This window comes from Protopterus annectens, chromosome 3.part1 (assembly GCF_019279795.1).
Source record: "Protopterus annectens isolate FY-2018-M chromosome 3.part1, PAN1.0, whole genome shotgun sequence".
NCBI classification, from domain to species: domain Eukaryota; kingdom Metazoa; phylum Chordata; order Ceratodontiformes; family Protopteridae; genus Protopterus; species Protopterus annectens.
This window is the reverse complement of record NC_056732.1, coordinates 1,608,957,875-1,608,973,771: the sequence shown is the minus strand read 5'-3', so window position 1 is coordinate 1,608,973,771 and position 15,897 is coordinate 1,608,957,875. Positions and strand designations below refer to the sequence as shown.

Sequence of the window (15,897 nt, the reverse complement as noted above, 5' to 3'; positions counted from 1 at the left end):
ATATTATTACGTTGAAACTTCAGTTCTCCAAATACCAAAACGTTGACATGTAAACAGCGAAATACAAAAAGTATGAACGGCCACTTCCGCAAATGTTTACACAGGGAAAAAATTTACTTGGCCGTTATCGGGAATTTGCCATTTTCTCCAATGTAGAGCGATCTCAGAGTTGGTATATTTAGTTAGGGTGGGGTAGGGGGTGAAGTCCCCCACTTGATTAGGGTTTGAAAGTTTGTTTTGCTGTTGGTCGGCCAAGCAAATTTTTTCCCTGTAAAAAAATTTGCAGAAGTGGCCGTCCGTACTTTTCATAGTTCATTGTTTCAGTGTCGATGTTTTGGTATTCGGAGAAATTAAGTTTCAATGTAGTAATATAGACCAACTGAGCTGATCTGCCTTGTACTACAACTATTCATGATAACCATTATTACTAACATCATTGTTTTGGAAAGAAATTCCAATACTTAATGGGCCTTCTAAAGTTGTAAATGTCAGTATAGAACCCCCTCAATATATTTTACTGATGTCTCATACAGAATCAGTACACATTTGTAGGCCATAATACATGTGCTTTCACTTAAGAGGTAAGGAGGCATTGCCTGACTATGATCTCATAAAAAGTTTGACACTGGTATCAGTACCATTATGCAGCACTACACAAGTGAGTCAGTTTACTATATTGCACCAAATTAGTTTGCTACATTTTTCACCAAAAGCCTTTTCAACCCCCACCTTGATAAGCCACCATCTTTGTACAATGACTTGAAAATTACACTTGCCATAATAATACTGATGCTGTTATGAGGCCATTTTAAACAATAAGGTCTTGAAAGAGAATTGCTGATCATTAAAAATAAAAAAATAAAATTTAAATAAAGTAATTGAACTTCAGATATATCTGGTGAACATCAGTATAAAAGCATGGATCTAAGATATCTAGGTAATACAAACATAAGTGAATCAAAGCCTCATGAAAAGGGGTCATTAAATACAAATGTGACTTGGACACAATTTTATATCTTCTTCTTCTTCTTCTTTCGGCTTTTTCCCAGTTAGAGGTCACCACAGCAGATCCCGCTGACTCAAGAAACATTTTCAGACACAGCCTGTGCCCTAGGCAAAAATACATTACAATCCAGCACTGCATGTACTATATCTAGACTAGCCATTAAAGCATAACAAATGTTATGTCAGTAAATAAAATAAAATCACATCAACAAAATCATGTAGTAGCATTCTGTATACAGACAGCAAATTTGGAAGTATTTCTCTTGCAGTGTTTTGCATTCAAACAGTTAAGAAATAACTTGCATGCTGTATAACAGTACAGGGTTGGGAGGGTGGCCTAATGGTTAAGGTGTTTGCCTTATAAACACAAGATACAGAGTTTGAATCTCACAGGGAATAATTGGCTAGGCTTAAAATGACTCGCAAGGGCAGTTAGCCTAGTACTAATCTATGAACCTATGAACCTATAAGAACAGAATGCAATGTTTGAAAGACCAACATATACACTGATACAGGTGATGTGGAAACAACGCAAGGACACACCAACAAAGGCAGATGTAGTGGCAGGGAAGGGACAGGGGTAGGCAGATAATTATGTGAGAAGAAAGGTAGTTAGATAATCATGACAGAAGGAAAGAGCCTCTGACAATATGAATGCAGCTGAATATATGCTAATACCATCACCATCTTCATCATTGCCTTGGACATAACTAATACTTTCAGCCATCACCCATCCTTAACCTCTGTAAGAAGGTTTCCTTCATGCCTGTCTTCAAACTCATTAATAACATGGACAAATCTATTTGTCTGTCTATTTCTTTCTATATCCTTTGTTGGCTGGATTTTCACAAATCCCCCATTGCAGTCACTCCTGCCTTCAAGTAACAAAAATTATGAAAATGGAGCAGGATATAGGAATAAATAAAACTTATTAAGTGCCTTCGTCAAATATTAGGATTGACTTCTTCAGAATACCCGACAGTCAGCAAGACCATCCTATTATACATACAACAATTAAGCCATTGATTGAAACAATTAAATAATTGAATAATTAAGCGTACAAATGTTTAAAGACATAGACTCCCTTGTTTTCTGAATTGTTTCTTTACCAGTAAATTAAAATAACATAATATATGCCATTACTTAGTACCCCTGTAAAATATGTATATATGTGGTAAATGTGTCCCCTAACACTAAATTACAAAAAATGCCAGCTTGTAGGTATAATACAAAACTATCAACTGTTTGTAGAGAAAATATGAACATCATATGTATAAATCTGTGCAACAAGCAATATAGACAATAAAATATGTCCAATAAAAACCCAAAATGTCTTGGAACAAACAATAATTAATATCAGTCCTATAAAGACTTACATAGAATTGAAAAACAAGGTCATAGTGTAGACCTCATTAAAATAAAAAGTCTGCTTTAAGTTTAAATAACTGGTGAGGGACACCATATCATTCAAACCTGGGCTAGTAGTGGCATTAACTCTGAGTTGCCACATGAGTTCTCTAAATTCAAGGAACCAGTCACTGGGTCCCCCTCTCTCATCCATTACTACCCTTTCCAAAATGATAAACTTGAAATTGTGCTTTGGAAATGTATTAATTTGCTTTGCCAGGGCATTTTTGGTATTGCCTTTAGTTATATCATATGTATGCTGATAAACACGTGTCCTGAAGGCATTTTTGGTCTTGCCAATATAAAGCTCAGGACACGCCTGACATATAGCAGCATACACTACTTGTTTACTCGCACAATTACAATTCTGGTTGACTTTTACCCATCCATAACTTTTAATAAAGATTCTGTTGCACTCTAGCATGTATTTGCATTGAGTGCAGTGCCCACATTGTGTCATTTTCCCAATACCAGGTTTTGTGATCTTACCACTGGACTCCAAAAGGTTCTTAATACTGGAATCCTTTTTGTATGTTATAACAGGGGAGTCACCAACCTTCCCTCCTATGGTCTCGTTGCTCATAAGAAAGAACCAGTTTCTCATCAATATGTCCCGTATCAAAGGGAATTGGTGCTGTGGTAGCATTGTCGCCTCACAGTAAGACATTGTCCTGTTCGATTCTCAGCTAGAGCGTCTTCTGTGTGGAGACATACATGAATGGGCATACCTTTGTTGAAGGTTGTGCATCAGGGCCGGCAACTCGGCACGTAAATATCTACTGCCAATCATTAGCAGACCGGAGTTCCACTGTGGCGAGCCCTAACCAGGAAAAGCCGAGAGACACAACATGTAAGAATAAGCCTATGTTGAAATGGGGCAGTTGTCGAAACCCTACTTTCCGAAGGTGCACAGAGTCTAGAAATGTCCAAACCCAACAGTGGGTAGAAATAGCCTTCCACTCTCTTTTTGGATACTTCCTCAAGTAAAGGTATCACAAATTCTTCAGGGTACCCCCTGTTGACTAACATACCCAATAAAACATCCCTTTCCTTGTAAAAGTCATCAATTCTGCTGATCATGTGGGCCAATCTTACCCCTTGTCCTTTTATTAAGGATCTTTTTTGATGAAGGGGATGTCCGCTATCAAAATGAAGAAAGGTGTTTAAGTATGTGGGTTTCCTGAAGGTGTTAGAATAAAACTGGTTGTTCTCCAGATCCTTGGAAATCTGTATATCCAGGTAACTAATGGATTCCATATGAGTTACCATGGTAAACTCCAGAAAGGTAGTACTGGAGTTGAGAAACAGTAGGAATTCAGACAACTGCTCCTGGTCCCCCCACCAGAAAATAAGGATGTCATCTAGGTACCGCCCATAGAATGAACAGTATGTCATCCATTCAGATGTGAAAACTTGGGACAATTCCCATTGTGTCAGGACAATATTAGCAAAAACTGGTGCACAGGCCGCCCCCATAGCAATACCTGATTTTTGCTTAAAAAGATGTCCCTCAAAAATCAGGAAACTGTTTTCCAGGACTAATTCCATTAAAGTCCTAAGTGTAGGAATCCTGGTATGGGAGAATGTAGTCTGTTGGCACAAAAAATCATAGAACAATTCAATGCCTTCCAAATGTGGGATGACATTGAATAAATCTTTGATGTCAATAGTTAAAAAAATAATGTTACTGTCAAAAAGTTCTTGTCTGATTTTTTTGAGACAGTCCCAAGAATCTTTTATAATATGGGAAAACAAACTCAGACAGTTGTTTAACTTGTGGTTCAAAAATTTGGCAATACTAATAGTTTTGGAACCTTTCGCGTCCACTATGGGCCTTAATGGTGGGTGAGAAATGTTCTTGTGGATTTTTAGGATCCCAAATATCGTTGGGATCCATGGATGTTTCTGTGTGCAAAAAAACAGTTCTTCTTCAGATATCTGGTTGTTAAGAAATAAATCAGAAAGCACCATGTCTACATGACTATATGCGATGTTTAATTCGTTGTGTGATATTTGTGCATATCCGTCACCAAGAAGATGTTCTAGCATACAGTCAATGTACCTTTCCTGATCCATGACTACGAAATCACCCCCCTTGTCAGGTTTCATGACTCTGATCTCTCTGTTGTTATAAATACTGTCTAGAAGGATAGTCTCCTCTTTAGTTAAATTGTACAGTTTACTATTGTCATTCACCCTATTTTAATCCCTGATTTCCTTAGTGCAAATGCCTTGGAACAGTCGTAAAGTGGGATGCAGTGGGGGGTTATAGGTGCTTGTTTTTTGCACCCACCTGGTAACTGGTAACTATTCCCAGTTTCACTTACATAGACACTCAGGTTTAGCTTTCTAGTATAAAGCACGACGTCAAGGATTGTTTTTTCCATATTGAATTTCTTATAGGGTACAAAAGTTAAACCCTTCTGAAACAAGTTCGCCCAATCTTTTGTAACTTCTATGTTACTTAAATTATAAATTTTGAAGTCCTGATGGTCATTAGAAGTAATGGAAATCTCACTGTTGCTGTCTAAAACTTGCCCTGTCTTGTCTGTTGCTAATTCACCCATCTCCTGCTCCTCTCCCAGAAATATTCTGGGGTAAATAGTGTTGGTCCCCCTGGAAACCCACACTGGATTGTCTCCAGTGGGTGTAACCTTGTTTCTGGATCCTCTCCGATCTCCTTAGGGGTTGACCTAAACGGATGGGACCTGGGTGGTTGTCTTCACTGGTTTGCAAGTCATCAGTAAGTTCATCAAAAACATCATTATTAACATTGCTATGCGTTTGTACATTGTTAGTATTTCCATTAGACATTAATGGGTAGGCTACACCTGCTTCATAGTCTTTGGCATCTCTATCTAGTTTTTTACTCTTTTTCACCTTGATTTTCTCAACAATCTTATCTATGTTAAAAAACACAGTGTTATACTCCTTATGTTTGTTACAAAAATCAGTCGTTTTTTTAACAAAGCATCTAATTTACTCAGAGAGTTTTGCAACAATTCAAATTTCTTGTCACTGTCCCTTATTAAAACTTGTAGTAACTCACAACTTTGTCGGTTAAATAGTGAAACCAAGTCTTTATGCAGTTCAGAGCCATTTAAAATCCCATTAGGGAAACGGCAGTACCTTAACCCTTTGGGAACTTGTTCCCTTTTCAAGCATTCCCTAAGGTATTGGTTTTCTATTTGTAATTTCTTCATTTTCAAACTATCTTTTTCAAGGTTGTTTAAAATGGAACTTACAGTACCTTGGTTGAGGTTTCTGGTATCCATGTGGTGAAACCCGTTCATGTCCCTATTAATCCACTCGGTTAGATTAAAATCACTGCTTGTATTTAACTGAGGACCCAAATTCTCATGTCTTTGGCTCAGTGTTCCTGTAATTGTGTTTGAAGCGGAAGTCCCAGGTACTGCAACATCATTAGAGTTCGTGGCAGTCCTGCTTCTCTTGCTTTTTGGGCTGCCTTGCCCTGGTTGTATGTTGAAGAGGGAGTTTTGTGATGAGGAGGTAAAAGTCAAAGAACGGCGGCTCACATCGCCAGTTAAACCTTCAAGCTTGCTGCCCAAGCCGACTATTTGATTGTTGAATACACCAATGAGTTCAGTAAGTTTGTTAATAGCCAAGGTTAATTCCTCGTGTGTGCCTTTAGTATCCCCTCCACTCAGAGTGCTGGAATCCATACCAAAAATTTGCAGAAAAACACCAAGTAACAAAAAGCAGGAAAATGGAGCAGGATATAGGAATAAATAAAATTTATTAAGCGCTTTTGTCAAATATTAGGATTGACTTCTTCAGAATACCCGACAGTCAGCATGACCATCCTATTATACATACAACAATTAAGCCATTGATTGAAAACAATTAAATAATTGAGTAATTAAGCATACAAATGTTTAAAGACATAGACTCCCTTGTTTTCTGAATTGTTTCTTTACCAGTAAATTAAAATAATATAATATATGCCATTACTTAGTACTTCTGTAAAATATGTATATATGTGGTAAATGTGTCCCCTAACACTAAATTACAAAAAATGCCAGCTTGTAGGTATAATACAAAACTATCAACTGTTTGTAGAGAAAATATGAGCATCATATGTATACATCTGTGCAACAAGCAATATATACAATAAAATATGTCCAATAAAAACCCAAAATGTCTTGGAACAAACAATAATTAATATCAGTCCTATAAAAACTTACATAGAAATGAAAAACAAGGTCATAGTGTACACCTCATTAAAATAAAAAGTCTGCTTTAAATTTTAAATAACTGGTGAGGGACACCATATCGTTCAAACCTGGGCTAGTAGTGGCATTAACTCTGAGTTGCCACATGAGTTCTCTAAATTCAAGGAACCAGTCACTGGGTCCCCCTCTCTCATCCATTACTACCCTTTCCAAAATGATAAACTTGAAATTGTGGCTTGGAAATGTTTGCTTTGCCAGGGCATTTTTGGTGTTGCCTTTAGTTATATTGTATGTATGCTGATAAACACGTGCCCTGAAGGCATTTTTGGCCTTGCCAATATAAAACCCAGGACACGCCTGACATATAGCAGCATACACTACTTGTTTACTCGCACAATTACAATTCTGGTTGACTTTTACCCATCCATAACATGACAATATGAATGCAGCTAAATATATGCTAATACCATCACCATCTTCATCATTGCCTTGGACATAACTAATACTTTCAACCATCACCCATCCTTAACCTCTGTAAGAATGTTTCCTTCATGCCTGTCTTCAAACTCATTAATAACATGGACAAATCTATTTGTCTATCTATTTCTTTCTATATCCTTTGTTGGCTGGATTTTCAAAAATCCCCCAATGCAGTCACTCCTGCCTTCACTTAGACTGCGTTTATATCAAGCTGTCGAAAGATGAAAATAGCGAATGCTATTTCATCGAACCTAAAATAGCTAAACCACATAATATCGAACATTCAGAACAGCAATTTTTTTCCAAGGAAAAAATTTGCCATTCCAAAACACATACACACAACACAAGCACACCTAAAAAAAAAATCAATCCACACACACATACACTTAAAATCCTACAGCTAATCCTACACTAACCTGTACATACACTACTATCTATCCACTTACCTTAACCCAAACCCTAACCCTAAGGTCCGTCACTATCGCACACTCACCTAACCTGCGCCCTAACCCTAACTCACTTAACCTGCCCCTAACCCTAACTCATCTAACCTGTGGCCTAACTCTAACTCACCTAACCTGCGCCCTAACCCCAACGTCCACAAAATTGCACACTTACCTGAACCTGACCCATAACTTTCCACCACAGCGCTGAAAATAGCGAAGCCACAGAACCAGCCAACCGAATTCTTTCCCTAGGAAAGAATTCGGTGTTCTGCAGCTTCACTATTTTTAGCGTTCACTGAAAACGGGTCGATATTAGAACATTCGAAGTTTTAAAACTTCGATGTTCTGATATAGACCCCTTAGACTCATGACATTATGCTTTCAGTTGTATTTGTATTTGTTATAACTACACTTACTTTTATTAGCTAATGATGTCTTCCACTGTTTCAATAGCTGATTCTTCATTAAAACTTAGTACATTAAATGTAAAATTGTACTCAACTTCCTCATAAAAGTCAGTACGGACATCCCTGAAGTGCCCTTCTTGGCAATAACCTATGTAGACTTCAGAGGTACAACACATCTGCTATATCCACCAGTATATATATATATATATATATATATATATATATATATATATCTCATATAGCATCATCACTGACAAAAACTCAGTAGGTAACACACTTGCAGCTGATGCCAGAATGATCACCAGACTTTGGATTCTATTCCTACCTCAAGTGCTTAAAGGAAAACTCCACCCTAGAACTAAAAAAAAAACATGTTTATTTTTTCATTTTGTCTTTGATTTCTGAGCTATGTTAATACGTCAAAATTGTTCCAAGTGCTTCTTTTACAATTTTAATGTGCTTCCCACTGTGACGAAAGGAGGTACTGCCAGCACAGCTAGCTGGAATGTTGTAAATAATTATATGTCATTTGTGAATATAAAACTAATTTATATAAGATGCTTGTGTTGCAAATGTATTATAACTGTATGTCATGTGTATATCAAACTGCTCTGTACAGATGTTTGTGTTGAAACGTTATTTATAAAGTGCTGTGTTTAAAATGTATCCACAGGGTGTCTTACCAGAAGAGAACAGAATTGCACATGCACTATTGTAACTGTTTAAAAGTATATATTTTAAAAGTGGAAACTGGAATAGCAAACTTTAGAAAAATATTTGAAATGAAATTACTTTATAGGCTATCTGACAGGTTTCAATGCAGTTAGGGGCTCAAAGTCTGTACTAGGAAGCTTTCTGTATTGTCTTCTGGGTGAACTAATTACTACTTTGGAAGCATAAAGGAATGTAACTGTTTTATGACTTACAGCATCTGCCAAACATCTGAGCAAAAGCCCTTGTATGAGTATGTTTACAGATAGAAGCTAAATATTACCAGCTGCCAGCAATGGGGGGTTTGGCCTAGGAACTAGAAGTCAGATGACCAGAAATGATGTCATTCTGCAAGCTACCCCCAGCAGTAATATTTTAGATATTAATCTGAAAAGTCTCTTAGTAAGACAGAGCATTCCGTATTCTGTCTTAGACCTGACAACAACAACAAGAACCACTTACCACATCATCTGCCTTGCTCTAATGAAGTAAGTTTCTAGGGAACAGTATAACTCTCTTAGATACAGTCAGGAATATAGGTTCATAGGTGCATAGGTTCATAGGTTCATACTAGGCTATCTGCCCTAGGGCATTTATAAGCCTAGCCAGAATGTGTTTGGCTTTCGCCACCCATTTTAAATTTATTTTGCTCTGCCCTTTTTCGAGGTTAGTATACTGTGCCTCCATCTAACAGTGACACAGAAGTGATACCCGGGGTAAACCTATGGTCTCCCATCCACTCATCAAGATTCCTCTTGAAGAGAGTCAATGAGGGACTCTGCCTAACCTGGACTGGGATTATATTCCAGAGTGAAGGGAGCCTCTGGGTTATGAATCTGTCCCTCCAGCATGTCCTATTTATTTCAGTGCTGAGGTTCAAGTCTCTCGAGCGCGTAGCTCGATGGGATTTGGATTTTCTGAGGTGCAGCATGTCCATTAATTCCGGGTTGGACATGGCTTTATACGTCAGGCACAGATCGCCTCTGAACAGGCGGTATGCCACTGAGTAGAGCTGGAGTTTCTTTAACCGGGCAGCATATGGCATCTGTTTGAGCCCTTTGATCCTCTTGGTGAGGCACTTTTGGGGTCTTTCCAGTTGCTGCAGGTGTCTGGTAAGGTACATCTCAAAAGGGGCATTGTACTCAATTATAGGCCTGATGAGGGATGAGTAAAGAGGCACGATGACCTCCCCTGATCTAGATGTGAATCCCTTCATGATTAGGTGGGCTATATAAAATGTTTTTCTAACCACTTTGGCCACGTGGTTGTCAAATGAGAGATTGCTATCAACGTGGGTCCCCAGGTCCCTAATTACTTCTTCTGTACTTAATGGATTACCACCTATGTGGTAATTTGTGGGCACTTTGTTTTTGCCAAAGGGGATGACTATACACTTTTTGGCATTTAGCTTGAGGCCATGGCTCTGGCACCAGTTGTCTGTTTCTATGAGGCCCTTTTGGAGGATGCTTGTGTAGGCTGGAGAGTCAATTATGGCGCCCAGTTTGCAGTCATCTGCGAACTTGGTCAGCCGCAGTCCTTCCGTGTTGGCCTGTACCTCGGAGAAATATATACCGAACAAGAGAGGTTCCAGGACTGAGCGTTGTGGGACACCACTTGTAACTGGTTTGGAGTCTGACATGGCTCCAGCAATTCTAACCATGTGGGTTCTGTCCTTGAGCCAGTTTGCAATCCATCTAGTGACATAGGGGTTTATATTTAAGCTGGTGAGCTTATCTATAATGCCCGAGTGGGGTATTGTATCAAAGGCTTTTGCGAGGTCCAGGTAGGCTGTGTGGACCACCTTCCCCTTGTCAATGGCCTTGGTGACTGTTTCAAAGAAATCAACCAGGTTTAAGAGGCAGGATCTGCCCTTAACAAAGCCGAACTGGGTAGGATCCAGTGTTTGTAGGTCCCCAATATCTTTATTTATGAGGTCCATGATGATCCTTTCCATAGCTTTGCAGACCAAGCTAGTCAGGCTTATGGGCGATAGTTTCCAGGATCCGTTGAGGCACCACCTTTATGGAGAGGGACCACTGTTGCTGTACACCACTCTTTGGGCACATATCCTGTAGTAAGGCTGAGAATGAACAGTAGTTTTATGTTTGGGTTTAGCTCTTCTTGGAGTTCATGTAGGACGCAGCCCGGGACACCATCTGGTCCCATTGATGCTGTGTTTTTTGCTTTGGAAAGGGTGGCTCTTACCTGAGCATCTGAGATGTCAGGGGGGCAGCACTCTGCTGGGATAGATATTTGCCCTTTTGGTGGGGAGGGGGGGGAGAAGTTTGCACTGAACCTGTCAGCTAGGATGTTGGCAATGTCTGTGGGTTTGGTGTATTTTTTGTCATTTTGGACTAATTCTGAGCATATCTGGGAATTACCACCCAGGTTCCTAACATAACTAAAGAAAGCCTTGTGATTATCCTTAGTGTCCTGTGCAATTTTACTCTCGAAGCTGGCCTTAGACAATTTTATGTGTGCCCGTAGTTTTTTGCTAATACTGATCAGTGATGCCTTCCCTTTTTGGGATTTTTCTCTATCATTTAGTAGCTTCCTCCTTCTATTGTATAGTGTGTTTATGGCTGGGGTCCACCAGACAGGATGTCTGCCTTTGGAGGATTGGGTCTTGGTTTTATTTGGGATCGCATGGAGGCTGAGCTCTCTCAACTCAGGACTGGCAAGACCAGACAGGAGGAGAAGGAAACCATGCACACCACAAACCCAGTTTCACATAGAACTATCACAACTGCAAAACAAACACATAAACACACAAAGACATACTCGGAGGCACTGATCAAAAATCTACCAAAACTACAGAGGCCTCCAAAGTAGACACCCAAGCAACTGCCACCTCAAGACATAAGACATGCAACACATAGTTCTCAAAGTCAGTGTGCTAAACAGTCACAGCCCTTAAGGCCAAACACAATGCCAGACACACTTGTTATAGGTGACTCCATAGTCAGACACACTGATGTCCCACTCACCAGACTGAACAAGGAAAAGATCACAGTAAGCTGCCTGTCAGGCGCTAGAATCCGCCACATAACACAAGCACTCAGGTCACTCCAAAGCAAGTACAAGTATGACTCAGTCATTGTCCATGCCGGTGTGAACGACCTGAGATGTACCTCCCTGGACTACATGAAAAGAGACATAGAGGAGCTCTCAGATTATGTAGCCCAGGCTGGTATGACCCTGACCCTGAGCAGTTTCCTACCCTCACCAAGAATTATGCCACAATACAGAGACAAAATGATCAGCTTTAATAATTGGCTTAATTACTGGTGTCATTCTAAGGGGATCCAAGTCTGTCTGCCTGGGATGACATGCTTGACAAGCCACGCTGCTTCGCAAGGGGCGGCTTGCACCTGTCACCCCTGGGCTTCCGGATATTGGCAAAGGCTCTTGCCACCCCCATTGTGCCTTTTTTAGGCAAGGCTCAAATGATAAACCTACCGCCCTAGAAAACAAAAATGGAGAAAAACTAAGGGTAATACTGCTCAATGCCAGAAGTCTAAACCTCAAGATGCATGCCCTCGAAGCCCTCCTCAGTATGGAGAACATTGATGTCTGTGCTGTGACTGAAACCTGGTTCAAGGCTCCTGAGAGCACCCCAGCACTATCAGGTTATACCTCATATCATGCGTTCCGGCCCCAAAATCCGGACCGAACCACAAAAGGAGGGGGAGTATCCATATTCATAAAGGATACCCACACCTCCAGGTTAGTGGCATCGCACAAAGCATCGGAGACCATCCAGGTGCAATTAACCATAGGTAAAACTGCCCTACAGTTTGTAACATGCTACAGACCACCTTCTCAAACTCAGGAAACCCACACAGCCTTCCTGAAGACATTGGAGAGTATGAATGTCTCTCCAAACGCCATCATATTGGGTGACTTCAACTACCCAAACATAGACTGGGAACATTACTCAAGCCCCAACACCCTAGCCCAAAGGTTCCTTGAGTTCATAAACTCAAATGCTATGGAACAACTAGTCACCATTCCCACAAGAGGAGAAAATATACCAGACCTGATCATCACAAACATGGGGACAAAATGCTCCACACCGGAAGTATATCCCTCATTGGTGAGATCAGACCATAAATTAATCTCACTAGAGATCCACATCCGCCCCACCCCAGCAAAAAGACCACAGTGAAGAACTTCTCAAAAGCAAACTTCACACTTCTTAAGACTGGAGTGGTATCCTTCAAGGCCCCGAGCCAGTGGAAACCACAACCCACGCTGCTGAAACCCTTACAAATGCCTTCTACGAGCACCTCCAGGAATGTATGGATCAAGCAATCCCTAATAAAATCAAGACCCTTTCCACCAAAGGCAGGCGCCCAGTCTGGTGGACTCCAGCCATAAACAAACTCTACAACAAGAGGAGAAAGCTACTACATGACAGAGCAAAATCCCTAAAAGGGAAGGTATCTCTGATCAATACTAGCAAAAACCTACGATCACTCATAAAATCATCCAAGGCCAACTTTGAGAGAAAAATCGCTAATGACACAAAAGACAATCATAAAGCCTTCTTTAGCTATGTTAGAAACCTGGGTGGAAACTCCCAGATATGCTCAGAATTAGTTCAAAATGATAAAAAAATCACTGAACCCACAGACATTGCCAACATACTGGCAGACAGGTTCAGTGCAAATTTCTCCCCTCCCTCCCCCCCAAAAGGAGAAATATCTATCCCACCAGAGTCTAGCCTCCCAAAAATCTCAGATGCCCAGGTGAGAGCTGCTCTCTCTAAAGCAAAAAACACAGCATCAATGGGACCGGACGGTGTCCCCGGCTGTGTGCTACACAAACTCAATGAGGAACTAAACCCACACATAAGGCTGCTGTTTAATCTTAGCCTTACTACAGGATACGTACCCAAAGAATGGCGTACGGCAACTGTGGTCCCACTCCACAAAGGCGGTGCTTCTACGGACCCTGGAAATTACCGCCCCATAAGCTTGACAAGCCTTGTCTGCAAAGCTATGGAGAGGATCATAATGGAACTCATAAATAAAGACATTGGGGACCTACAGACACTGGATCCTACCCAATTTGGCTTTGTCAAGGGCAGATCCTGCCTCTTGAACTTGGTCGACTTTTTGAAACAGTCACTAAGGCCATTGATGAGGGTAAGGCAGTTCACACAGCCTACCTTGACCTAGCAAAAGCGTTCGACACAATACCCCACTCGGGCATCATAGAAAAGCTCACCAGCTTAGATGCAAACCCATATGTCACAAGATGGGTTGCAAACTGGCTCAAGGACAGAACACACAGGGTTAGAGTTGCTGGTGCCATGTCAGACTCTAAGCCGGTCACGGCGGTGTCCCACAGGGCTCAGTCCTGGGCCCCTCTTGTTCGGCATTTATTTTTCTGAAGTGCAGGCAAACATAGGGGATTGTGGCTGACAAAATTTGCAGATGACTGCAAACTGGGCACCATAACTGACACTCCATCAGACACAGACATCCTCCAGAAAGGTCTCATAGAAATGGATAACTGGTGCCAGAGCCATGGCCTTAAGCTAAATGCCAAAAATTGTATAGTCATACCCTTTGGGAAAAACAAGGTAACCCCTAATTACCACATAGGTGGTAATCCATTAAACACGGAAGAAGTTATCAGGGACCTGGGGACCCAAATTGACAGTAACCTCTCTTTTGACACTCACATTGCCAAAGTGGTTAGGAAGACCTTCTACATTGCCCACCTGATCATGAAGGGATTCACATCCAGATCAGGAGAGGTCATTGTACCCCTGTACTCTTCACTTATCAGACCAATGATTGAGTACAACGCCCCATTCAGAATGTACCTTACCTGACACCTGCAGCAGTTGGAAAGACCCCAAAAGTTCCTCACCAAAAGGATAAAGGGGCTCAAACATATGTCATACGATGCCCGACTGAAGAAACTCCAGCTCAATTCAGTCGCATACCGTCTGCTCAGAGGTGATCTGTGCCTGACATACAAGGCCATGTCCAACCTGGAATTAATGGACATGCTCCACCTCAAAAAATCCAAATCCACCAGAGCCACGAGAGCAAGAGACTTAAACCTCAACACGGATATAAATAGGACGTGCTGGAGGGACAGATTCATCACCCAGAGACTCCCTACACTATGGAATAGAATCCCAGTCCATGTGAGGCAGAGCCCCTCACTGACTCTGTTCAAGAGAAATCTTGACGAGTGGATGGGAGATCATAGGTTTACCCCGGGAATCATCTCTGTATCACTGCTGGACAGAGGCACAGCAAACTAATGGGTATAGTATTCTCATCCTAAGGGGTGGTGAAAGCCACACACACTCTGGCTAGGCTTATAAATGCCCTAGGGCAGATAGCCTAGTATGAACCTATGAACCTATAAACCTATGCATTCCTGAAGGTGTTCATAGAATGCGTTTATAAAGGATTCTGCGGTCTGGGCCGTATTTTCCACAGGCCCGGGGGCTTTGAAGGATTCCACCTCAGTTTTGAGGAGTGTGAAATTTGCTTTAGAGAAGTTTTTCACTGTGGTTTTCTGGGCAGGGGGTGGGGTCGGGATGTGAATATCCAGTGAGATTAGTTTATGGTCTGATCTTACCAGTGAGGGATACACTTCTGGTCTGGAGCATAGAGTCCCCATGTTGGTGATGATCAGGTCCAGTATGTTTTCCCCTCTTGTGGGAGTGGTAACAAGTTGTTCCATAGCATTTGAGTTTATAAATTCTAGGAACCTTTGGGCTAGGGTGTTGGAGCTAGAGTAATGCTCCCAGTCTATGTTTGGGTAGTTGAAGTCGCCCAATATAATGGTGTTTGGAGAGACCTTCATATTTTCCAGTGTTCTCAGGAAGGCCGAGTGGGGAAGCTTAGTTTAGATTTTATTTTTCTTTATTTGTGTGAGCCTGTACTGCAATGTTATTTTGAATATTTCCTGTGGTCTTGAACTCTGATGTCACTGTGAACACATATTTAGTATTGTCTTGTTCTTTTATTATCCATTATTAAATATGTGTAAACTTTTTATTGTGGCTGATCTGTGTAGAGATATTTAAGTTTTGAGTGTACTTACATATTTATTTGGTAACACTGTGTGGGCCACTCCTAATAGCCTTGCTCTTGGTCAAACTACCATTTGTGTTAATATTAATGTTACACAGTAAGACTGAACACTCTTTGTTAAGGGCCTTAAGGGATTTGACAGGAGTGACTGGAGGCAGTGAAAACTACCTTATAGTCTTGG

At 40.9% G+C, this 15,897-nt stretch overlaps 1 protein-coding gene across 1 annotated transcript in view; it reads left to right on the top strand.

Moving 5' to 3' along the window:
* LOC122798577 (HEPACAM family member 2-like) overlaps window positions 1-15,897 on the top strand; it is a 705,131-nt gene that overhangs the window by 179,298 nt on the left and 509,936 nt on the right. The window lies entirely within an intron of this gene.